The sequence below is a fragment of the Acinonyx jubatus genome, chromosome D1, assembly GCF_027475565.1.
Source record: "Acinonyx jubatus isolate Ajub_Pintada_27869175 chromosome D1, VMU_Ajub_asm_v1.0, whole genome shotgun sequence".
Lineage (NCBI taxonomy): Eukaryota > Metazoa > Chordata > Mammalia > Carnivora > Felidae > Acinonyx > Acinonyx jubatus.
The window spans coordinates 50,180,974-50,207,456 of NC_069390.1; the positions used below are offsets into that span (position 1 = coordinate 50,180,974).

Consider the following 26,483-nt stretch of genomic DNA (forward strand, 5'->3'; position numbering starts at 1 on the left):
TGCTTGACCTGCTGCTGTCTTTCTCAGTTCACTTCCAGGTGCTCAGGCCCAAAATATTGAAATCATCCTTCACTTCTCTCTGTCATACTCTACATCAGGAAATCCTATAGGTCTCCTTCCAAAAATATATCCAGAGTGTAACCACTTCTCACCATTACCCCACTTCTACACCAGTCCAAGCCTATACTGTTTCTGTCTGGATAATAGCAGCAGACTCCTAGCAGATTTCCCCCCTTCTACCCCTGCCCCCTACAGTCTATTGCCAACACAGAATCAAAGGGATCACTTATGACCTCAGATCACGTCACATCTCTCTTAAACCCACGAACCATGAGATCATGACCTGAGCCGAAGTTGGGACGCTTAACCAACTGAGCCACCCAGGCACACCCACATCTCTCAAAAATCCTGCAATGGCTTCCTGTTCATCTCAGAGTATAAACTAGAATCCTTATAGAGATCTGTGAGGTTTTATGTGATCTGAGCCCTGCCCACCTCTTACTTTTCTGATCTCATCTCTTATTTCCCTCCCTCACCCTTGCAACCCCCACATTGTTTTCAGTGTTCCATGTACAAACTTCCCTAAGGCCTTTGTATTGGTCATTCCCCATCAGCCTGCATATACATGTGACTTCCTCCCTCATCTCCTTTGCTCAGAGGTTTTAATTCTCCATGAGAGCTATGTTATCTCTATTAAAATTACCACCCCCTCTCTTAAAAAACAAAACAAAACCAAACACAACCAACCAACCAACCAACCAACCAACCAACCAACAAACCAAAAAAACCACTACCATACTTCTGGTCCCCCCTTACTTGCCCTATTTTATTTTTCTTTTTATTGATTAGTGACTATTAGCTTCAATAATACAGAATATGCTCACTTTACGATGTTTCTTTTCTGGTTTTCCTGCTAGAATTAAGCTCCACTAGGGTAAGAATTTTTGTCTATTTTTTCTCACAGATGTATACCCATTGTAGGTAATCAATATTTGTTGATAAAGAAATGATTAAATCCCCCACATCCTTCTGCAAAGTGATTGTTTTAAAGGAAACTTGATTGAGTATGACTTGAATAGAATGTCACAATATAGACAGTAAATGATGCAAATAATGCAAAGAGGCATCTTGAAAGATTGCAGAGATAAGCAGCCAGCATCATTAAGTCCAAACATGGAGAAATTCTAGAGGACATGGTCATGGTTCTTCCAACCTCTTTTGTTTTGTTTGTTTTTTAAAGTGACTAGATTTTATTTTATTTTATTTTAATTTAATTTAATTTAATTTAATTTAATTTAATTTTACCTTGTCTTGTCTTGTCTTATTTTAATTTTTGATTGGGGGGAGAGGCAGAGGGAGAGGGAGAGAGAAAATCTTAAGCAGTCTCCATGTTGCAGTTCTCAATTCCACGATCCTGAGATCATCACCTGACCTGATATAAAGAATGGGGCACTCAACTGACTGAGCCACCCAGGTACCCCCCCCCCCCCCCAATCTGTTTTTTAAATTAAGATGATTCTGTCACAGAGACCTTTATGAGAACGCTCTGGGCATTTTTGTTGTCACAAATCTCACCTGAGACAAAGACTGGGAACTCAGCATTACTGTAATTCTCACGGGTGCTGCCTTGCACTTGGAGAACTGAGAGCTGGAAGGTAGGTAGAGCTCATTTTCTCCTCAAGAAAGTGGAGCTTCTTTGGCTTTCAGAGCTAACACTGGGTTACTTTTATAAATTAATAGAACCACTGTAGCTGTAGTTTTCAAAATATGACATGCAGAGTCCATCTAAGAAATCAACAATCATTTTCCAAGCTGTAAGATAGAAGAAATTGGAATTCTATCCAACAAGAATTTATTCAATGCTGACTTTGTGCCAGGTACTTTGCCAGGTACTGGTTACACAATGATGAATAACAATTGCTATCCTCAAGGAGCAGCTGGCTGTACTGCAGATGACACGTACACAAATAATATCAAGTGGCACCAAATGCTATGGTAGGGGTAGGCACAGGGGACCAGTGGGCGAGAACACATACAGGAGACATTTAACACCTAGTAGGAGGATCTCCAGAATGCTTCCTAAAGAAGATGACAACTGATCAGATGCTTAAAAGATGAGCTGGATGTAGCCAAGCAAAGAGAGGTAGCAAGGACAGCACAAGAAGTCAAATCAGGAGCAAGGGCATGGGGGTGAACAAAAAGTATGGGGTGGGCCACCAGATAGTGGGCATGGCATCAACATAAAGTACAAGGAGGAGATGGATGCAGGGTCACAGAGGACCATGGATAGCAAGATAGGGGACCTGATCTTGATCTGAACAAAGGGCAGCTATTGAAGTGGTCAGATTTGTACTTTAGGACTTGGACCCTGCAAACAGTGCAGAGACTGGATAGGACAGCAGGGAAACCAGGGTGGAGCAACCATGTAGGAGCAGGTGAAGCACCCCTCTTGCCTTTATAGTCCTCATTTACCCTGGCCTTGCAGAAGTGTTGGTCAGTGGGGAGGAGGTAGCTGGTTTTGGCTCCTGAGAGCTCTATTTGGCTGGTCCTGAGACAGGATGAGAGCATTTACATTCAGAATTTCCTAAAAAGGGACAAATGGAACTCTGAAAAATAATGAAGAGCAAGAAATATAAATACCAAAGAGATAATGAATGAAGAGTCATAACTACAACCCAACCCACCAATGTTTAGTATACAATAAAATGGATGTTCGATCTGCTCACCTGTGAAATTGACTCCAGGATATCACCATTACCACTTACAGATGGTAGGCATTTTCTGGCTAAACAACAAGACCCCAGTATCCTCTAGCTTTTATTTGCCTGACATAAGGGAGACCTTGAAGGGAGACGCATTCAGCCTGCTGCACGTGTGGGTGACTTGTACCCTCCCCTCTGAGTGCTTCTACCCACTTTGAAGAGCTGTGCAGACTCTATGTGTCTCAATCCTCCCTCAGGACTCTCACACTGACCAGTCCCCCTCCTGCCTGTTGATGATCACATTCTGGAAACTTCTCTAGGGACCACAGAGGAAAGGCTCAATCACCCTCTGCAGTAAAGATCCAGCAATGAGCTCATGCCAGCTAAATACATCAACTGGGTGAATAATGAAAGCTCCTACTTTTCACCATGGGGAGGAAGCGTAATCTCAGACCTCAAGGGGTTCACAGTTAAGAGAGAAGACAGATGACTCTAACGCACTAGAAAGCAAAAGCTAGAGGCAGTAAGTGATCAATATGAATCACAATCACAGTATCATGGGAGCACTTCATTCTAGGTGGGGTGTAGTTCACTTAAGACTTCACAGAGGAGGTGGCACTTATTAAACCCTGAGGATTATGTAGGATTTATATGGTAAGAATGTAGAGGAAAGGTACAGCAGGTTAAGGAAGCATCAGGAGAAAAGGTGAAAAATAGAAAATTAATTTAGGCACTATAAATAGGCATGGCCAGCCAGTGGAAGCTTTTGAAGGAGGGAGACCTGGTAAAATCTGAGTTCTCCTGCCTAAGGAGAGTGGCTTAAAATGAGAAGGAAACAACCGAGGGGCTGTGGACATTGCTAGCATAGACTACCTAAGGGAGGGAGGGCAGGCACTGAGGGGGACCTCCTTCCCGGGCACCTGTTGGGACCAGCCTCACTGAACTGAGTGGTGGATACTCCCTTCAGTAGGTATGACCCAGGAGATGGTCAACCACACTGAGTTTACACAGGCCAAAGAGAACAGCTGTAGAATTCATAGTCTATTGCGATACCATGAGAGAGAAAATACCCACTGCATGGTGGCCTCAGGCAGGGGTCTCCCCCATAAATTACTCAGGCCTATCATGCTCCCTTTTCCTTCTGTGATTATGGATGTGTTTCCCTTAACTTAGGAGAAGTTCTCAGAATTAGCTTAAACACTGGGATGTCGTTGTATGGAATAAATACATCTAATAGGTTGAACAGAACTACGTTTTGAAAAGTCCATTAAATATGTGGTAATTTAAAAATAATATAATATCTTATAGCTTAGTTTTCTGTGTGAGAGAGAGATCCTTAAATATGTTTGTTGTTTGAAAAAAGGTTATGACATAAGACACTTTCTTTCCCCCAAAGATTTAGAGGCTTATATTAAGTTATTCACAATATCAACATTTTGGGCATTATTCCTACCATTAACTTTTTTTTTTTAATGTTTACTTATCTATTTTGAGAGAGAGAGCGAGACAGAGTGTGTGAACATGTGTGCATGAGTGGGAGAGGGGCAGAGGGAGAGAGAGAGGGAGAGAGAAAATCCCAAGCAGTCTCTGTGCTATCAGCATAGGGCCCGACTCGGGGCTTGATCCCACAAACTGTGAGATCCTGACCTAAAATCAAGAGTCGGATGCTTAACCAACTGAGCCACCCAGGTGCCCCCCCTACCATTAACTTTTCATCTCAGCTTCCCACAACATCCAAAAAAAAGCAAAAGCAAAACCAAAACCAAACAAAAACACCTATCAGCACACTTTTCTCTTATTTGAGTATCTGCTCTTTTCTGAAAAATCTGACTGATAGTTGGCCATGGAATGCATCTCTCTGCACAGTGCTGTTAACACTGGGCCTTTGCGTAAATTAGAACCAGGAGCCCCTCCAGGCATACTCACCACTTGGCAGTGGAAAGACAGCTGACTTCAGCTTTGTGTTTCCAGTCGGCCCAGCTCCCTGCTGCAGGAATCGCCTATAGGAGTATTTGCAAGGCCCTGGGGGAAAAGCTCTTGGGGGTAGGAGTCCCTTGGGGGGGCTTAAAGGCCCAGACCTTACCTTGGCCTGAGAGGCTGTATTGTTCTGCTTAATGAAGTAAAGTGTCTTCCTTGCAGGCAGGTTCCCACTGGCAGAGACAACTATGACCTGAGGTGGATGTTTCTTTCCCTGATATAGGATTTTCAGTTTCTTATGATCTGTTTGTCTTGCAGTCACTCCTGTCACCCCCAGCCCTTAGGAAGGTTTCATTAAACACTGGCGCCAGGTGCTAGCTGTGCTTTGGGGAATTGCAGAGGAGCTGGGTCCATGCTGGGGGTAAGCAGCGCAGGGAGAGGCTGTGGGCTTGAAGAAGCAGGTCAGAGACCTCTGACAATGACCAGCAGAGAAACCAGGAATGAGACTCGGGGCAGAAAGTAAGCAACAAGCAGGACTGATGAGACACAGAATTGCTGAGTGGTGTGGGGAAAGGAAGTTAACAAGGGCAGACACAAAGGGCAGAGGCTCAGACAGGTAGGACCTGAGGACCCGGGGCTTTCATCAAAGGGGCTGGAAATTCAGGGAGAAGGGAGAAGAGTGACCAAGGATGGAGAGAGTACTGGGAAAGGTGGTTCTTCCTGCATGAATTAGGGGTTGGTGTTACCTGTGAAGAAGCTGAACTCTCATAGCTCTGCCCTGAGCACCTGGCCTGGGAGACAAGATGAGCCAGCAGAGTGGACAGGCTGAGGAGACTGAGCTCCATTCCAGTCCCCTGGGGCTCACGATGAGGGGTGGGGGAGTAGAAACCCCAGGGGCAGCCACTCCCCTTGCCTGAACCCAGAATCCCTGGGACTCCCTGTCCTAGCTACACCACCTCCTCTCTGCTCTTCCCAAGTCTTTGTTCTGTGGTCTGCTTCTTGTCCCAGGTCCCTGTTAGTGTCACTTCCCAACACCAAGGTGGCTCCATTCACCCCATCATATCTCTCTGTTGTATGTTCATCTTTGAACTTATCATGACCCATTTGTTTACATGTTCACGGTTTGTCTGTCTCCTTCCATCAGAATGCAAGTTTTACATTCAACACTGCATTCCCGGTGTCTGGAACAGCATTTGGCACGCAGCAGGTGCTCAGTGAATGCTGGCTGAATGAATGTGGGAGGGCAGACATCAGGACAGCTGAAGACTGCCGTAGGAACTGATGATAAACGTGCCAACGGCCAGCCCTTGGGGTTTAGAGGAACAAAGTTTGGAGTGTCTTCCCAGCTCACACTCCTGTCAGCTCCCTCCCTGGGCCCACTCCCTGGGCCTAAATTAGATCACATCACTAATGTGACCAATGAACCAATGCCAGAGTGTGCTGACCGGACACAGCCTGGGGGGACACAGACACATTCCTGGAGCAGAGAGTGTGGTTCCGTCCTCCCAAACCACAGGGGCAGAGAGGGAGGTAGGGTGGGTCCTCAAGGCAAATGGGATTATTTTATCAGAAGAAGGAATGCTGCATAAGCAACACATAAATTTTCACTTCAGAGCCTTTGGCATTAAGAGAAAATCATGTTCTACTTTGAAGGAATCAAATCTTTGCCGCTACAAAGTTTAGTCTTATCAGAATACAACATTTAAGAACACATTTGCGGGAAAACCCCACAGAACGTAACAGGACTGCTAGAATAAAAAAAAGAGTAGTCCATTAGCTTTTAGGACTTTTTTTTTTTAAAGGGTTTCAGTTAATCAATTTTACTGCATATTGTTCACTGCATGTCCTACTGGTTTTGAAAATTACGGTTATATTGAAGCAGCAGCTGATTAGGTGGGGGAGAAACAGAAGAAACAAAACAACTGAAAAATAAATTAGCAAAAAAACTTATATGACAAATCATTCGAGAATGTGAGGTCACAAGGGAGAGGGCATGAGAGCCAGCAGGAGGAAAATGAAAGAATTTTCCAAAAATCCTTAGGCATTGTTTTAGCTTTACGTTATTAATTGAGTTGCATAATAACAGCACAGAGGAAGAATCTTTTAGAACCAGCATCTCTATGTGATCCATAGATTGCCTGACCCTGTGAGGACCCAGTTGTGTCTGACTGATGTAGCTGCCTGACCAGCAGAGAGGCAGGTTTGAGAGATTTGCTGAGAGACTGGGTAGGTCCATACAGATTTGTTTCTAGGAAGAGGGGAGGGGAAGAAAAAGAAGAGAGCAACTGGAACAGCTATAGGCTGCCTGACTCAGCTTGATGAACAGAGGCAGAGAGAGCCTTTCCTAAGAGGGTGGAGAAGGTCCACATCCAGACCCAGTCAGAATGGCCTTGGTGTCTGTGTCCAAGATGCATCGGGGCAGGAATCCGAAAAATCTGTATTAGTCAGCTTTTGCTGCAATAAAAACTCCCCAGTCTTCGCTGCTTATAAGAATGAACACGTCTTTCTTGCTCGTGGGTCTGTGGGCTGTCTGTGGCTCTGCTGGGCTCAGCCGGATCTGGCTCCAGACAGGTGGAAGTCGGCTTCTGTGTCTTCTCATTCCAGGGCCTAGGTAATTCCCTGACATATGCCAAAAGCCCAAGGGGATGAGTAGAGATAGGAGATGCTTCTGAAAGCCCCCACTTGGAGCTGTGACCCCACCCATAGTCTATTGGTCAAAGCAAATCACAGGGCCTCACCCAGAGCAACCAGAGTATAAGACCCTTAAGGAGTGTAGAGAGGGCATGTAACAATGGACAAATAATACAAGCTACCTCAGTATGCCAGCTCTATCATGGCTTTGCCTTATGATGTTGGAGAAGTTAGTTCAGCTTCAGTTGTTTTATCTGGGGAGATGCTATCGTCTACCTCACAGGGTGAGGGTGACATTAGATGATACATGTACAGCGCTTAGCACCACGCCCTGGAGAGAGTAGGTGCTTGATGTAGGCAAGCTAACGTGATATTATTACTCATCTGAGGTACTATGTCACAGGTAAGGAACTCCTGCTTGTCGGGGGCGGGGGGGGGGGTGACAACCGGCACTAGGGAGAAGGCAGGACAGTGACTGACAGCTTAGATGGGCACAGTCTGGGGCAGCAGTAGGGGAGGTGGTGGTCAGGCAGACAGGTAAGGATTTAAGGTGGTAGAAAGGCTGTGGACACACTAGACCCAAGCAAGGCTCACGAACACTGGGTGATTAATGAATGAATGGATGCGTGGATGAGAGATGGCTCAGGTTAAGTCCCTCTTGGACAACTCTGGAAGAGCAGCTGGTCTCAGGGCTGTTGTGGCTTTATCTTCCCACCCCCAGGACAGCCTGGTCACCTTACTTCTTCCAGGGAAGGCACACTTTGCTCCCTGAGGCTGAAGCTGCCAGGCCTCACTCCCTTTCCTTCTGCCCCCACTGTCCAGTCACCTTGTCTCTCTACCCTGTCACCCATATCCTGCTCTGTACTTCCCCTTCCCCAAACAAACCCCCTCTCCGAAACATCTGCAGCCCTCCTCTGGGGCTCTCCACATGCCATCCTCTATCATCCCTGACTCGTTATTCAAACCTTCCACCTGCCTCCCTGCCTTAAGTTCTCCCTGGAAGCCACGGCTCTGCAGTCCTCTCAGCAGAAGGCCATTTTGTCCTGTGAGTTCCCTGGGACCCAGGCTGGGGTGGGGGCACTGTCTCTTTTGCTCCTTGATGCCCTTGCCTCTCCATCTTCTTGTCAAACCACCTGCCTTCGCTCAACCTCTCTTCCCTGCTACCACCAGGAACATCCTTGGCCATGACTAAGACCCCTGCTGCCCCCCGCCTGCCACTGCTCTGCACTGACAGCCAGTCCAGGTAGGTCTCTCACCTGGGTGCCAACCCATCCCATCGTGAAGCCACAGCCAGCTGTTGTGACAGTGGTGGTGACAGTGGGGGTGGTGAGGGAGATTCAGCTCTTCAGGAAAGCTGCGGAGAAATGGCCTCCAACTCGGCGTGCCCTGCTGCAAAATTATGTTGGAGGACCTATAAAAGGTGATTTATTTTGAGACAGTTCTTTGTGCTCTGTAGCAGAGGAGATTTTTCCCCTTTATCGAATGATTTCAGGAAGTCTGGAAAACAAAACTATGTACTACACCACGCTGGAGACACAGTGGGTACAGTTGCCATTTTCAGCATAGATTGAAGTGAGATAATCGCAGCATGAAATTGCAATAAATGGGCACAGTCATCTTGCTGAAGCCAGCACAAGAGCACGCATGGGCCGCTTTCTTCTTCAGAGGGGGCATTGTGTGCCACTGCCCCGTTCTCTGCCTTGTGGCGAGGGCACAGAGGCCGAGATCTGTGGCGGTGCTCTTTTCACAGGTGCCATCAAGGGCAATGATGTTCCCCCCTCCCTGAGCTTCAAGCCAGGTCCCCACACCTGAGTACCACACCTTGGATGGCAAAGGCTATTCTGAGAACAGACCCTGAAGACGTTCTGGAGGCCACAGCCTCTATCCCCACTGCCTCTCCATCTCCTGCCTCCTTAGCTGCACAAGTGAGGTCACCAAATCATCTCAAAATGTGAAATATCCCGGAGTCTGGGGTCTCTGAAGCCCGGCTGTATTTCTCTCCTTGTGGACCTTACAGACCTTCCCTAATAGCCCTTCCAAAGAGGGAGATCCCATGCCATGGGGCAAGACCTGGGCCTTTTCCATTCAGCTTTTCAGTGGGTAGAAGTTTGAACTGAAATCTGCTGGAATCATGCAGTGGCTGTCAGTGAAGAATACCCAGTGTGGGGGTCAGTCAACTGGGCCCCACACGCCTCACACCGAGCACGTGGGAAGCCGGGCCCTCTGGCTCTCTCTCATTCAGCCAATACCAAGCACCTACTCATTGCTGGGGCCTATACAAGGGTCTAGGGATTCAGAGATGAATGGGATCCACTCCCTGTTCTCAGGGAGCTCATGGTCTATTCAGGAAAATGAATACGAAATGACAAAATCGCAGGCACCTGGGTGGCTCAGTCAGTTAAGTGTCTGACTTCGGCTCAGGTCATGATGTCATGATGTCATGTTCATGAGTTCGAGTCCTGCCTCCAGCTCTGTGCTGACAGCTCAGAGCCTGGAGTCTGCTTTGGATTCTGTGTCTCCCTCTCTCTCTGCCCCTCCCCTGCTTGCACCCTCTCTCTCTCTCTCTCTCTCTCAAAAATAAAGAAACATTTAAAAAAAACTTTTAAAAAGAAATGACAAAATCCCATTATGGGAGCTATCACAAAGGTATACATAGAGGAGGCTATACTTGGGTTGAATCTGAAGGAAGTACACATTTGCAGGGGAAGTTCTGAGGAGGTATCTCAGGCGGGTGGAACAGCCCATGCAAAAGCAGAGGGACATCACAGAACACAGTGTCTCCACATCCCAGAAGCAGCTAGTGAGGCGTGGCTGAGCATAAAACGTCAAGGGGCAGTGATGGGCTGGGACTCCAGACAGACAGGGAGGGGTCAGGTTGTGAAGGCCTCTGTGTGCACACTAAGGAATTTGGGTTCTACCTGTAACAGAAAGTCTGAGAGGGCAGGAGGAAAAGACAGAATCGGGGTGAGGTGCCAGAGTGAGACACGTAGTGGGCAGGCGATTTCCAGATGCATTCACTGGAGCACAGGGAAGCTGGCTGCATCTGTCTCCTGCTCCAAAGGGCTCTAGTTATAAGGTTGAGACTGGCCAGACCCCAAAACATAGCATCTCACAGCACTGGAAAACCTGAGTTCCACTGGCCAGTGTTCTCACCTGTCCTGCAGCCTCACATACACTCGCAGGTCGCCAAACCCCATATGCCAAAGCAAAAGGATATGGGTGCCCTTTGGCTCCAGGAGTGAGAGTCATGTTGCATTCGTGGTCAGGTTCTGCTGGGACCCAGGGTGGATATTCCAGGTGGTGCTAGTGTCAAGGTGTGCCCTACGCTTCCTTCCCTAGCTCTTCTCAAGGATCAGGTCCTTCCTGGCCACTGCATGGGCATTTGATTATTTAAGAATCATTGCAAGACACCTGGGGGACTGACCAAGACCAAGGTGGGCTCACAGAGAGGCAGGGCAGGAACCATCTCCCCACATAACCCAGGAAGAGCGGAGGAGGAGCAGGGAGGTTCCAGTGGACCAGCCTTGAGTTCTTAGATGGGGAGCTCACAGAGTATCCCCTGCCTGTATCTCCTTGAGGGAGTCAACACAGGGGCCATGTCTGTGGTGGGTGTTGCGGAGGGTGGGCAGGGAGGGCTTTTTCTTCTTCCCCTCTGGGCAGTGCCAGGATCCAGGTACTTAAAGGACGAGTACCTGTGGTACCAAATGCTAAGTTTAGGGATCAGGAAGCTGTCATGATGTCACTGGGCCTGGACACCACTGGACAGGAGGATCGGCCCTTCCAAGAGGTCCCGAAGTTGGGGATGGAGGGGTCAGGTATTCCCAGTGTTTCTGGCCAGGACTCTATAAGCCCCGTGGAGCCTGGTTTCTCCTTTAATAACAATGACAATAATAACTAGTATCTATTGAGCATACACTAGGCACTAGGCATTCTTATAAGTGCTTTACATTTATTAACTCATTTAATTCTTACAGCTCTAGAAGGTAGTTAAAAAATAATCTTCCCAGGGGCGCCTGGGTGGCTCAGTCAGTTGAGCGTCCGACTTCAGCTCAGGTCATGATCTCACAGTCTGTGGGTTCGAGCCCCACATCGGGCTCTGTGCTGACAGCTCAGAGCCTGGAGCTTGTTTCAGATTCTGTGTCTCCCTCTTTCTCTGACCCTCCCCTGTTCATGCTCTCTCTCTCTGTCTCAAAAATAAATAAATGTTAAAAAATTTTTTTTTAAAAAAAATAATCTTCCCAACAATAACCACGATCACCTATGGGTGTAAAGACTGGACATCCGGCTCCATGACATCACTGGGTGGGAGCTTTTCACTTCCCTGCAGCCCTGGCTACACAGCTGTAGGATCGGCGGGGGGGGGGGGGGTGCTCCAGGCTCATCTGGCACCTTGGCGGTGCTGTGCCTGGGGCTGGTTCCCAGCTTGGGGCTGCCACGTAACTGCTGCTTACGTTAGGGGTGGGGAGGGAAGCCCATCCTGTGGTCAGTGCCATGCTAGCCACATGAGTTGGACTTTTTAGCAATTTCATTAGAAGGTGCACATACTGTGTGCAGAAGGGTGAAGCAGGCTGAGCCCAGACACTGGCCAGGAGTGGTGCTGCATCTGGAAAAGCTGGTTTCCAAATGGGGACTTTCCCAGGGCCCCATGGTGCAGAGAACATCTCTGGGATCCCAGCTCTAGGTACAGAGTCTCGACAACTAATTTGGCCTGGCAAGCCCTGACTATTAAAAGAACTGTCTCTCCATGGTCCTCTATATGGAAAACTCAAAAGATTCCACCAAAAAAACTGGTAGAACTGATCCATGAATTCAGCAAAGTCACAAGATATAAAATCAATGCACAGAAATCAGTTGCATTTCTATACAACAATAATGAAGCAACAGAAAGAGAAATCAAGGAATCAATCCCATTTACAACTGCACTAAAACCCATAAAATACCTAGGAATAAACCTAACCAAAGAGGTGAAAAATCTACACACTGAAAACTACAGAAAGCTTATGAAAGAAATTGAAGAACACGCATTAAAAAAAAAAAAAAGGAAAACTACTCCATGCTCCTGGATAGGAGAAACAAATATTGTCAAAATGTCAATACTAACCAAAGCAATCTACCTATTAAATGCAATCCCTATCAAAATAACACCAGCATTCTTTATAGAGCTAAAATTTGTATGGAACCAGAAAAGACCCCGAACAGCCAAAGCAATCCTGAAAAAGAAAACCAAAGCTGGGGGCATCAGAATCCTGGACTTCAAGCTGTATTATAAAGCTGTAATCATCAAGACAGTATGGTACTGGCACAAAAACAGACACTTAGATCAACGGAACAGAATAAAGAACCTAGAAATTGACCCACAAGCGTATGGCCAACTAATTTTTGACAAAGCAGGAAAGAATATCCACTGGAATAAAGACAGTCTCTTCAGCAAATGGTACTGGGAAAACTGGAGAGCAACATGCAGAAAAATGAACCTGGACCACTTTCTTACCCCATACACAAAGATAAACTCAAAATGGAAGAAATATCTAACGTAAGACAGGAAGCCATCAAAATCCTAGAGGAGAAAGCAGGCAAAAACCTCTTTGACCTCGGCCACAGCAACTTCTCACTCACCATTTCTCTGGAGGCAAAAGAAACAAGAGCAAAAAGGAACTATTGGGACCTCATCAAGATAAAAATCTTCTGCACAGTGAAGGAAACAATCAGCAAAACTAAAAGGCAACCAACGGAATGGGAGAAGATATTGCAAATGACATAGCAGATAAAGAGTTAGTATGCAAAATCTGTAAAGAACTTATCAAACTCAATACCCAAAAAACAAATAATCCAGGGAAGAAATGGGCAAAAGACATGAATAGACACTTTTCCAAAGAAGTCATCTAGATGGCTAAGAGACACATCAAAACATGCTCAACATCACTCATCATCAGAGAAATACAAATTAAAACCACAATGAGATACTATCTCACACCAGTCAGAATGGCTAACATTAACAACACAAGAAACAACAGATGTTAGTGAGGATGTGAAGAAAGAGGAACCCTCTTACCCTGTTGGTGGGAGTGCAAACTGGAGCAGCCACTCTGGAGAACAGAATGGAGGAGGTTCCTCAAATAATTAAAAATAGAACTACCCTATGACCCAGCAATTGCACTACTAGGTATTTATCCAAGGGATACATGTATGCTGTCTCGAAGGGGCACATGCACCCCAATGTTTATAGCAGTGCTATCGACAATAGCCAAAGTATGGAAAGAGCCCAAATGTCCACAGATGGATGAATGGATAAAGAAGATGTGGTATATATACACGATGGAGTATTACTCGGCAATCAAAAAGAATGAAATCTTGCCATTTGAACAATGTGGATGGAACTAGACGGTATCATGCTAAGCAAAATGCTACGTCAGTCAAAGAAAGACAAATATCATACGATTTCACTCATATGTGGAATTTAAGATATGAAACAGAAAAACATAAGGGAAGGGAAGCAAAAATAATATAAAAACAGAGAGGGGGACAAAACTTAAGAGACTCTTAAATACAGAGAACAAATGAACATGCTGGAGGGCGTGTGGGTAGGGGATGGGCTAAATGGGTAATAGGCATTAAGGAAGACACTTGTTGGGATGAGCATTGGGTGTTATATATAGGGATGAATCACTGGAATCTACTCCTGAAATCATTATTGCACCATATGCTAACTAACTTGCCTGTAAATTAAAATAAATAAATAAATAAAAGAATTGTCTCTCTAGCATCCACTGTATCCCAGTAGGTCACCAGCCCCCCTGTCCCCAAAAGCTGCTTTGTGTGGTATGGAAGAAACAGAAAGTGGCCTAAAACAGAAACCTGGGGCATGAATGTGTCTAACCGTGAGCCCACCAACTCATACAAGAGATAGAAAAGAACAGCTGGAGATGGAGGAGGACAGCAGGCTTCTTCTGGGAGCCAGCGGGAGCCAGGAGAAGGCAGGGTCGAGGCAGAAGGGGCAGAGCAAGGCTGGAGTCGGGGGCTCCTGGTGGGTCACCACTGAGGGAGATGGAGGTCGAATGGCACAGCTGTGAAGTCCAAGCTGGTCAGTGAAGCCTGAGGCCTGGTGCCCCCTGCTCTCATCAGCCACTGGGCTTGAGGCAGCACATTACAGACAGTCCAGTTTTCCCTTCTGCTTCTCTCCTTTTCCTGGACATACTTGTATGTTAAATAACAGCAGTGATCAAAACGTACCTAGTATCCATTAAGGGCAGACATTGTGTTAAACAAACACGCCACATTACTTCTCATTAAGTCTCAAACTGCTCCATTTGGGAGGGTCTATTGCTGTGTTGAGATGAATAATCTGAGTCTCAGAGAGGTTCAGAAACATGCCCAAGGACACAGAGCTCAGAAGCAGTAGAGCCAAAATATGAGCCCAGTGGTATGACTCTAGAGCCTGTGTTTTTAATACCATGGTTCCTGCACCGAAAAGACCTCATCCCTGGCTTTCAGTTAGTGGACGGTGGCCTAGGGCTCCTACAAAACCCCAGCAGGGGAGGGCCCTCCTGAAAGCCTGTTGGCAAGATGAGCCACTCTCTCATCTGGCCCCAGCAGCTGACGTCTAGGTCCCTGTAGTAACCCTGCTCTGAAAGATCATGAACTTCATGGGAGATCAAAGGCAAAGCTGGGTACCGCCTGCCAGTCCATTCCCGCCTGACCCCTCCCATGGCTGGCTTCCAGGGAAGCAGCCACCACAAGACCAGAACATCCCTGGCTCTGACTCCACAGGGGAGGCACACGCGGGCCTCCACTGGTTCTGGAAATTGGGCAATTTTTCACTTAAAACCATCTGAAAACAAACTTCATGCCTTCAAAATTATACATTCACAGAACATTTCTAGACTCTGGAATAGGATTAGGCGGTAATGATTTAATTGATGGTTAAGTGCGTAGATAAAATGAACGTGCTGAATCCTTTCTGTAATTATCTCTCCAAGGAGCTCCGGCAGCTGTAATTACTGTCTGAGGCCGAAATTACAAACCAGCTGTAATTTTAAGCAAAATGTGGTGAAGCCCCTGCCAGATCCAGTGAAAGTCAGTCGCTACCAACCAGCACAGGGACCCACGAGGACCCGTCAAAGGGAGCATGGCCCTTGCAGAGGCTCGTCTCTCGAACCTGGGGAATGTGTTCTCGCTATTGCTCTGTACCCCTGGCCCTGACCGCCACTACAATGCAGTCTATACCCTGTTGGTGGCCAATACACAAAATTAGGTTATAAATCCAGGTCTGGATTAATCAGAATGGCTGTCTACACTGATCAAATGAGTCCAGTCATGACTAAGTTCTTTGCAGAAGCTATGCTCCTGCCAGATAATTATGCAAAGGTCATGTATTCATTCAACAACCACCGACAGAATTATGGTGTGCCTCCTATGTGCCAGGTGCTGTGTGAAGGATTGGGTATATACATAGGTGAACAGAGCAGACAGGGCTCCTGCAATATTGGACCATGCTGCTCGAGTCATTCTTGACTTGGCCAGAAACCTGCTAAAGATCTCACACATCTGGATCTGCCTGTGGAGATGAGGAGGATGGGTACAAGACCATGTGACCATGTCAGGAAGGGCTGGGTGTGCTGTAGCTGAGAAGGCACAGGAGCTGTGGGTCTCAGCATAGCTTGTTGGAGGCAATGGGCTTGGTTCTTAGGCCTCTGGGTCTGCACCCTCTGGCATGCATTCAGTACTTCCCAAGATGCTCACCACGTGTATAAGCTATGTTCCTCTCTGGTTCATTCCTTCTACCCGAAAACAATGGACCCTGTACCCAATCTTTGCTGTGCAGGACTCTTACTAGATATGAACAAGGCAGAACATAGCAAAAGGAAATGCTTACTATAAGTGTTACCAAACAATCTGTCTGATTACTTACTTTGTCTGTGTCCTTAGACTATAAATTCCAAGGGCAATGGGGCTAGCATTTTCCCCACTGTATCTCTAGTGCCCGTCAGAATGCTTGGCACCTGTTCAGAAATATTTGGTTTATCAATGAAAACAAACTATAAAATGCCCCGGAGGAAGAAGGCAGACGGGGCTGGCACATTCCACTACTGGAGGGAGGTCAAAGGTCCCCAGCTCCATCCCTGAAGAGAAGGGGTGTTAGGTGCAGGTTCTGGGCGGTGAAGTCTGTGGAATGATGAGCAAATCTAGGCATCCCCAGGGGTCCACTACAATTCATCCATTCTCTGTCTCTCTGTCTCTCTGTGTCTCTGTCTTTCCACTTTTCCTCACTAGACCGTGCTCCTGGAAAGAAAGTGGTGTGTGTTTGTATTGCTGAATCCTCAGTGTCTAGACATTGCGTAGTACAGAGTGGCCCTAAATAAATGTTTATTGAGTAAGAGCATCAGTAAAGCCATCCGAGCACTGAAAGGTTACCTGCAGTGATGCTGATGACCAGGGGAGGGCAGCAAAGGGCAGCTGAGCTGAGGCCAGAAGCCCAGGAGAGGGCTATCTGCTCTTTGGTGATCACTTGGCATTGAGGCAAAAGTTCTATTATTCATGTGATCATTTGGGGACATGGAGGCAGCAGGATTGAAGAAGACTGCTGACAGAAGTCCAATGAAGCCCAGCGTTATAAAGGAGGGAGACCAATTTGAGTGGCCAGCTAGAGAGGGTAGGGGCCAGTGCTGGAATAGAGGTATGGGGAAAGAGAGGCTGATGGCCAGGATCTCAAGGGAAGTAGTCTAGACTCACAGTGTTGGCAGCACAAGGCCTGTGCAGAGTACCTCCTGGAGCTCCAGACTTACTCTTGGGGCTTTGACTCTGGTTCTTATAGTGACAAGTGTCCTGAAAGTTGGGCCTGATACCACCGACAATACTGATTTGGGCTCAGGACCAGTAGGAGGAGAAGGCTAACACCAGATCGGGCTGTGTGGGGGGATGCTCCCGAGGTCCCTGCTTGGTGTGGGAATAGGCAGAGTGCCAGATCATTAGAAGCGGTCCTCATCTTGGTCAATTCTCCCTGGTGCAGAGTGCTGACAGCATATGCAGAGTCGTGACAGGCAGCAGGTGGGGTGCAGGCCATGGCTTCCTGCCAGGACCACCTCTCACCTGGAGAGGTTCTCAGTGGGGGCTGCTGGTCCAGCAGATGTGGGCTCCAGACTTGATTCGCTATCCTGTGGTGCTCATGTTGGCTAGAAAATGTTGTTTCCAGGAGGGCAGACAACACCGAGCCCAGAGCTGTTGTGGACAGACATCAGGGGAATGGAGGGAATCACAGCCGGAAGGTTAGACAGACATCACTAGAGGAAAAGGAGATGGTGTTTTTCACCAGTATGAAGAAGGGATTCTGCTTGCGGTTGGAAAACAGTGTCCTCCAAATCAAGGAAAGCCCTCTGTGCCTTGAAAAATGTGACATGGCCAGTTAACCCAAGTGGTAGGTAGGACACACGTCCCTCCAGGATGCTTTAAGTGTCAGGAGCTTTGGGAGATCCTTAGCCCATGAGAATATGAAGAGGCACATAACCTCATTTTTTTTTTTTTTTTGAGCAAAGCTTTGATGAAAGCAAAATTGCTGCATGAGGCCTCAAAGTGTTTCAGTTGTAGAAAACAAGTAGCCCTGAGTCAAGTCCATGGTTCCGTGAAGGAGCCCAGCTTCCCAGTAGAGACAGAAGACCAGATTTCTAAGTTCAGATCTGGCATGGGCCCCTCTAGGAAAGTGGGGAGGTAAGCAAGTTTCCATATTTCTAGAGAGTGGGAGTGCAGTGAAGAGGCAAAATGATGGGGATGAGGTAAGGTGGTAAGAGAGAGACAGAAAACAGGTATTAAGACAAAGGCAAGAATGTGCCTTCCTTACTTCAGTAAAGAAAAACCTTACTGAAAAGGTTTTCTTTTCAGCCTTTGTACATACACGTCCATGTAAGACATCAGTGAGCATATCTTTCTCTGAGTCCTTCCCTTACTACCATTTGTGACTGCATCGTCAGAACAGCATTTTAGAGAGCTTCTCAAATACACTGAGTCTATCTAGGCTCCCAGCAACTGAAAATGTGTACCTATTTTTTTCTTCTGAGTTTTCGAAAATCTTAACTCAAAAGCTGATGACAGAATCTGACCATATCCAAACATTATCTCTTTCACTACCATGATCTCTATGATGATGCAGTAATTTTCCCTGAGGGCCTAATTACTTCTACTTTGCCAAAGAGTTTTTATTTCTCAACACATTTTCTTTCTCCTTCTCTTTCTTACTTTAATATAGATTTTTTTCTGACCTGAACTCACTGTCTACATTTATCAGAAGATGTCTTGCGAAGCACACTGGTAATTACCTGCCCAGCACTAACTCCCCCCTAATTTCCTCCCTCCTAAATGAACCTTGAATTCGTCAGGTTTCCATTTCTCCCCCACACACCTATGTATCTCAAGGGAAGAGGATCCATCTCTGGAGTTGGATCTGTTTGGCCTACATAATCCCACTCCTTTTGCCAGTGACTGATTCAAAACTTGGCATCTTCTGGCTAATGACATGTAAAGGGAAAGTCTGCTGGGGGCTTGAAGAATATTTTCCTTTTCCCAACAGAAAGCTAGAAGAAGCACTTTTTCTTCTGGTTATTTACATGTCTAGACTCGATGCCTGGAGTGGCAACCATCTTGCCACCAACATGAAGATGAACTGAAAAGGGAAGATGGCACAGTAGCCCAGAAAGATCCAGAGTTCCTGATCCTGTCACTAACCACAGCTCCTTAGCCAAATGACACATTTCTCATTGTTTAACCCAGTTTGTGGCAGGATTTTGTTCTTTACATCCAAAGTATTCTGATACATCTTGCCAGCAAAGCAACTCAAGAGGTTTTTAATCAAAGAAGACTTCCAGGACATGTCTCTTTGGTCGACTTCCTCCCTCATGCTGAGATTTTGCCTTTGTACTAGTGCTATGATTTGCTTTAGGAGAGCATTGCCCCTCTGCCCGCGATACTCTGTTCAAGGGGTCACTCTGCTAAGCTCCACGTGTACCCTGCTCCTTGAGTTTTCTGCCTCAGACTTTCCAGGCAGGTTAATTGCCACTAACCTGACTGTTTTAAGTTTTAAGTGATCTGCTGGCATGCCTGGGGTCCACAGGCCTTGCACTGGATCATTGTGCTTGTTCTCTGTGTGGGATACATTAGAACGCTGGAGGTCACTTCTGGCTGGTCTTCTGATCTTACCTCCCATGGATCACTGACAACCACTGGTGCCAAAACTCTTTTTCCCACATCCTACTTAATATCATCCACAGGGACTAGTCTGGTGTGTTATCTGTTTTGTTGTGTTGTTTCTCTTTTCCTCCTGGCATTCCCTTTTTAAATCATCTTGATGGGATTAGCTAATCAAGAGCTAGTTCCCCCATGTCTTTGTAAGATCTGCATTCTTGGCTAAAAAGCATTTCTTCTGGTATGTTAAGCCATGGCTCAGAACCTCATCTAAACATCAGCCTGATTTTTTGTGGCCACCTGTTGATCATCTTTGAGGTATTCCTTCTAGAGTTCCAAAGGACATGAGGAAGAATAAGGAAAACACCATTTACGTTCTCAATTCCTTCAGTTTCCCACCCCAAAATCATGATCTCTGAAGATGTATCCATGTTTCCTCCTAGTGGGTTGTCTATGGTTCGTGAGAAACAGTAAGTCTGACCAATCTCAGCTGACTCTTTATTATACCTTATTGACTATCAGGAAGCCATCTTGCTATCAGATCATTTGGTCTATCTGTAGCTGCCTCACTACGAGGAATCACCATCCAGGCTCTTTTTAAGCTCCTTCCAGGCAGCTTTCTTTACATTCAAGTTTTTGGGGTTTCTCCTTCATCTGTGTTTCTCTTCCAGAAACTATAGCTTCCTCTCAATGGTTTAAATCTCCTTTCTCTTGTGTGTTATTCATTCTTGCTTCTTCTCGATTCAGGGAGATTTCCACCATTTTCAGGTTTCATCTTAATGATGAGGGAACATAAGGCAAGTTGAGGGCAAAGCGCAAGCTAGTACACTCCCCCCCGCCCCCCGCCCCCCTGCCCCCAGGTGGGATATATGTGATATTACTCAGGCACTCCTGGCTGCCCAAAGACAAAGGAAAGGTCAGGAAACAAATGGTTAAATTGATAGTCTCCATCAGTTTACAAACATCTTGGTACAATTACAAGAAAAGGGCAATCTTATCAATAGCTAATATCCAGGAACTCCATACTGCCTTAAATATAATGCTTTGCTAGAGGGAAAACAACCTTAGCTTGACAACAGCTAGACTTCCAGTAATCTGTAAGTCTTTAGCATATGGAAATACCTTTAAGAAACTTCCTCTTGACTTTATCTCCCCCAACTCCACAGTATATAAGCAGTCACTCTTCATAACCCTAATGCAGCTCTTTCTGACAATGGGTCCTGTCCTCATGCCTTAATAAAATCACGTTTTTTGTACCAAAGAGGTCTTTAAGAATTCTTTCTTGGCCATTGACTCTGAACCCCCACCACTACTCCAAAACCTCATCATTATGCACAGCTAGACCATGGCAAACTATGTGAAAACACTGAGTGGCCCAAATCCAACATCCGCCAAATGTACTTCTGGGTGGCCCAAGTCCATACATGTTCTGCTAAGCCTTTGGGTTGTGAGTAATAAAGGCTCACTCAGAGTAGTTCCATATAAAGGTTAGCTAGGGGTGGTGGTGATGATTTCTTATGAAAACACTCATGGAGCAATAATGGAAATGGACTTTCACAGAAATTCAAGAGCAGGAACCCTGGTAGGAGTAGGTCCTAAGACCAACTGAGCAGGAGTTTTGTTCTGGGTCCAAGGTAACCCCTGGAACCTCAGTATCACAACTTCTGGATCTTGGCTCTGGTCCATTATTAACCTAATTCAGCTGTGTTCTCTTCTTTCTTTATTGATTGGCTTCTTAATCTTCTACTGAGCATATAGTTCTACTCACTACCATTTCAGCATACTTCTAATGTGTTTTTTCCATGGCCTACCAAGACCTCTAAAGTCTCTCTTCATCTCATAGTTCTGCTGATGCCTCATTTTCTTGATATATCCAGGGTCAGTGGCAGTATCTAATGGACCCAACCCACCTTGGGGTATCATGTGACCACATCATATGTTGCTGGGCAGCTCATAGACAGGCTGCTGGGAGCATGTGCCCCTCTTGATCCAATCATCTCTGGCCATGAATACATTTTATAAACGATGGTGTTTAGAACTGTCTCTTCAACAGATGCTAGGGGGTGGAGCTGTGTGTGCATGCAGGGGAGGCTCAGATAGGCCAGGCACTGTGAGTAACATACTCAGTGCAATTCCCTTGCAAGGCTCTGCCTCCCATCTGCTCCATGTCGCACCCTTGCTTCATTTTCCTGACCTCCAACTTTGAAGTCTGCTCAGCCTCTCCAGTCTCAGCTTACTGTTCCACTTCTCACCTTAGCCTGTCTTCTGATTTGGTGTTGCTGGACTGAAGCTCCTATGGCTTGGCCAGGGGGTCCACTCCTGTCAACCATTTCCAAGTAGCCTTGGTAGGTACAACCCAGCATTCCTGAGCCTTGGCCACCCAATGTGAAATCAGACATGCTCCTCTTCTCTCTCAGCCAACACTCAGTTCCAACACTGGCTCCTCTTAGCTTCCTTCTTATTTTCTGGAACAGAGAAACCTGCCCAGAAGGTTAAATTCACATTCTAAGTGAAGATTTCACACCATTCTCTTCTATGGTGTGTGCATGCCTCAGTGTCTCAGTGTCTCTAGTGCCTCTTGCTTGCTCTTCCATTCTCTCTTGGAACTTTGTCTTCTCTATTAAGCTGGGTTTTTAGGAACATTTTCCCAGACTATTTCATCTCTTCCAATGTCTTAGAGTTTGTCTAACTAAAGCCAAAAGGGCACAGCGAGTATTTGTACTCAGTTGTGAGGGACAGCCTCTCGCATCAACATTGAGCCCCTTAGGGCTCCAGAATAAATGCTCAAAGACTGTCCACAGCAGGACCTGCTGGAAGTGAATGGAGGTGGGGGTTGTGAATTAGAGCAGGGAGGAGAAGACTTAGCAGGAAGAAGCTTCTGCATCAAGGCTGATGCTGAAATCAGAGATGAGGTCTAGGCAGAGGTGTGGCACGTCCTTCAAGTGTCAGGGGTGGGATGTGGGATGTGCATGGGAGGACAGGGAGTAGGTCTCTGATCTGAGGGGCACAGTTTCAAAGTGCAGAGCAGATCAGGAAGAGGCTGGACTGTTCCAGATAATCTGATCAAAGTTTATGGAAGAATAAGAGTAACACCTAGATGCTGGCAAAAGGCTCAGCAGGACCCAGGTGGAGAAAGATGTCCTTTCAAGGCAGAGTCAGGTTGGAAGAGGGCAGGGCTGCTTTCAGGACACTGGAGTGTGCAGGAAGTATGCAGAAGACACCTGGGGACCCAGAGACATGGTAAGAGAGGAGGCAGGGGATCACCTGGGCCTCAGTTCTGCTCATTAGGGAAGGTGGAAAGGGGGCATTGCATAGATGCTGGGTGCTCTGTGCAAGGCTACTTGCAACCCTGCCTGTGGAGTGACATCTGTTTCTCCAGGATGGAGCCATGCTGTGCCTGAACCAGGTGGGAGGAGCATCTGTGTACTCTGGGAGAAAAGCTGGGTACAGGCCCAGGGCCCTGTGTCTCCAGGCTAACGTCCACACACCCATCATCCCTTCTCTCTCCTGCATCTTTGACCTTTCCTTCCTACTGGCCTTTTCCTCAGCCTATAAAAATGCTCAGATCTCTTGTTGCTGAAAAAGAAAATCTCACTCTCAAAAACTTTCATTGTTCTCTAGTGATTGGCCTGTCTCTTGCCTTTCCATTTTGGCCAAGAAACTTGAAGGAGTTGTCTGTGTTTATTAACTCCTGTCTGTCACCAATCTGGATGCTACCAGATACCACTTCTCTGCTGAAATGCTCTCCTGGAGGGGAGGAGCCATACGGACATAAAAACTCAGGGCAGTCAGCCCAACCAACCTGTGGATATAGAAAGACAAGAGCACTCTCTCTGAAGACATTTGAGAAATTTGAAGGAAAGCAGAGAGATGGGCACAGTAATGAAAAATGATTTTAAAATGCCATTAAGTTTAATTGGACGTTGACTTGAACAGATTTTTCTAACGTTTCTTTTGTCCTGGCCTGCTCTGTGACATCACCCTGACACTGACTGCCTTAGTGTTACACTGTCCCCTTGGGCCCCTGTCCAGTCATTGCTCCCTCGCCCATGCCTTGTTTGGAGGGCACCCACGTGTCTGAGTGCCCTGATGACTGCTGTTTCAGAGTTACTTGTTCAGTCCTCACTCTAGGCCTCAGCAGGAGCGGGTGGCAATTCCAAGAATCAGCCTGTGTGAATGGATGGCCCTTCTCTTCTCTGTAGGGTCACAGCTGAGTCTGCATTTTCTAAGACTGATACACAGGCCACTTGGAAAAACCCGCAACCTCCCCTAATTCAGGGAGAGCTTTCGTTGGTCAAGCTCAGGGCTTTCTGACATGCTCTTTCCAAGGGATCCGGGACTTAAAATCAGGCTAATTAGCCATTTGTCAGCAGACTACGGGCATAGGCGTTTTTACTGCAAAACTGGGTGAAAGAATCTGCCTCCTTCCCATGGCCTTGGGCCCAGATTAGAATCTGACTGGCTCTCAGTTAAGGAAAGGGTAGGAGGTAGGAGTGCCATGTGTGCATGCACATGTGTGTCTGTGCATCTGTGTGTGTGTGGTGGGGGGCAGTGGATGGTTAAAATTAAAGTAACTTAGCTGTGAACATTATATCTTTCAGAGGAGCATCTTGTAGAAGGTAACAAGCAAATGGCACACTGTGTCACATGTCACTGCTCTTGGCACATGCTGAAACTCCTTCATCCCTTCCCTGTCTCCTTGTTAGGCTCTGTCCTTTCATCCTCTCCCCAAACACCCTATCCTTTGTCTACTGTTCTGTGGCTCAGAAGACGTCAGGACCATCCATCTGGTCAGCAGAGCGGCCTGGGTATCATCCCGAACTCCTCTCTCTTTGGCTTCCCATAAACCTCGGCAAGACTTTCTTCCCACCTCCTCCTCTACTTGTGCCTTCTTCAGGCCTGAGCATGAGCATAGCTCACTTTGACCCTACAGCTGTGTCTGCCTCCAACCTCCTCCCTCTTGCCCATGCTCCTCCAGATGGTCAGTGTGATCTTTTTAAAACATGGATTTGGGCAAGCTGTGCTCTTCTTCAAATCATTCCAAAGCCCCCTACTGCCCCAGCAGAAAGTTCACATTCCTTATCACGGCTGAACAAGCCTTTGCCTCCCTTTTGGACCTCATTTCCATCCCTGTGTACCCTGTGTTTCAGTCATCCTGAATTCCCTTGCTCCAGGCACCAGCCTTCCTTCCATTCACATCTCCATGCCTTTGGATGTGTTCATCTCTCTCCTCCACGTTCCTTGTCCTCTTTGCTCAGCAGAAAGATCCCTACTCATTTTGCAGAGCCTGCCCAAGTGGGCCCAGCATGTCTCTCTGGTCACCAGCCTTCTCCAGTGGGTGGCTGAGACTCTCATCTACACTCCCTTACAAATTTTGAAAACAGTGATTATACAATCTCCAGTCAGACCTCCCCAATAGACTCCTTGAAAATGGGCACTGTGTCCCCACACCAGGCAGGAGTGAAAGAGTCTACGCAGAGACAGTTACCCCAGGGAACTCTTTTGAAGCAGTGATATACACATCCAACAGGAATCGCCTCTTCCTTCCTTCTGTGGCTTTACACAATGTTTTTCTTCAATTATAAACACACAGTTGGTGTCTCTGTGCTGTTTAAGCAGTGTAAGGCTAAGTACAGATCCAAACCAGAAGGTTAAATACTCGTGATTAAAAATAATCTATACGTGCTCATGCACATGAGACAACACAGACTCAGGCATGCAGTGCCCTATGCAGAGAAGTAAAGCCAGTGTTTCCTGATTAATATATGGGATGAAAAGCCTAGAATTCCAGTCTTTTGGAGAAAAAGCATTCTGGATGGACCTACAGAATGTAGTTATGTTGTTATGATTCCACATTTCCCTCTTAAAACTGCATCAAAATTACAGTGGTCTTTTGAAAGGTGCGTATCCTGTTACTCTTGTGTTTTTCATAGTGTGAACTGTGACCCATCACTGACTGGGTTTGTGAAACCTTTAACGGTTGTGACCAGTATTCTTGTTTTAATGACAAAATTGTTTTAAAAAATGCATCAAATGTATGTGTATTATTTCATGAAACTTTTGTTTCAGTTTTATATCTGGTATGTCATGCTGTAAAATGTATTTCTTACTCTAAATCTAAGCTAAGATCACTTGAGGCCACTGCTCTATTATTTAACAATTGGGAGCTTATTGAAATATGGTGCCACCTCCTTGTGATCTCGACATCTAAGTCTCTGGGTAACACTGGAAATTCCAAAGGACGGAGAGACGACATGTTGGGACATCCTTGGAAAAGTTACCTTATTTGAGCGCTGCAAGAAAGAGCATCAGCAACAACCAGCGGCTGCAAGGCTGGGCGGGGTTGTATTTTCCTACTTGTTCCAGACTTGTGGAGCATCTTCCACTGCCAGAGACTACTCTGGGCATGTTCATAGATGCTGAATCATTTAATCACCGCGGCAGGTATATAAACTAGGTACTGACAGTCCATTTTGTCTAGGAGGAAACTGGTGTCAGAGAGACCAGGGAATTTGCTTGGGAGCAGCAGTCCTGAGTGGTGGAGCAGGCGTCAGGCACTGGTAACACAGCACAACCGGGCTAGCCCATTGGAAAGTGGGACTGGTCATGCCATCCTCTTTGAGTCAATGATTTTGCTCTCCACCTTTTCTGTCTCCTTCGACCACAGTAGATCTTGCATTTATCTGTTCTGCTCTTTCAGTTTCCAAATTAGATTGGACTTGAGAAACCGTTCACCAAAACAAAACAAAATAAGACAAAACGAAACTACCTCCCCAAACTGGACACCACTGTGTTAAACAATTAGTTTAAGCATTTTGAGGTATGCTTAAATTTGCAAAGAACTAACTTAAATTTGTACATTTACATATGCATATAAACAGAAGATTACAAATAATTTAGAATCATGTAGGACCTCCATGAACCCTTGAGTCCGGGGACCAGACCCAACAAGTTCTCATATTACACTCCAAATGCAAATCTATGTCAATCCTACTGAAGACTTCCTGGAGCTATTAAAGGCTACCTTGTCTCTGGCCAGCAAAACTGAATCCAGATCTCAGTGAA

General features: G+C 46.4%; 1 protein-coding gene and 1 long non-coding RNA gene across 2 annotated transcripts in view; one reads left to right on the forward strand and one right to left on the reverse strand.

The window, feature by feature from the left end:
• The window catches only part of LOC113603487 (uncharacterized), a 37,182-nt gene extending 27,330 nt beyond the window's left edge, over positions 1–9,852 (forward strand). Inside the window, exon 3 of the long non-coding RNA XR_003425089.2 lies at positions 8,421–9,852. This is a non-coding gene — a long non-coding RNA (uncharacterized LOC113603487). The remainder of the gene's footprint in view (positions 1–8,420) is intronic.
• SYT9 (synaptotagmin 9) overlaps positions 1–26,483 on the reverse strand; it is a 198,198-nt gene that overhangs the window by 11,599 nt on the left and 160,116 nt on the right. The window lies entirely within an intron of this gene.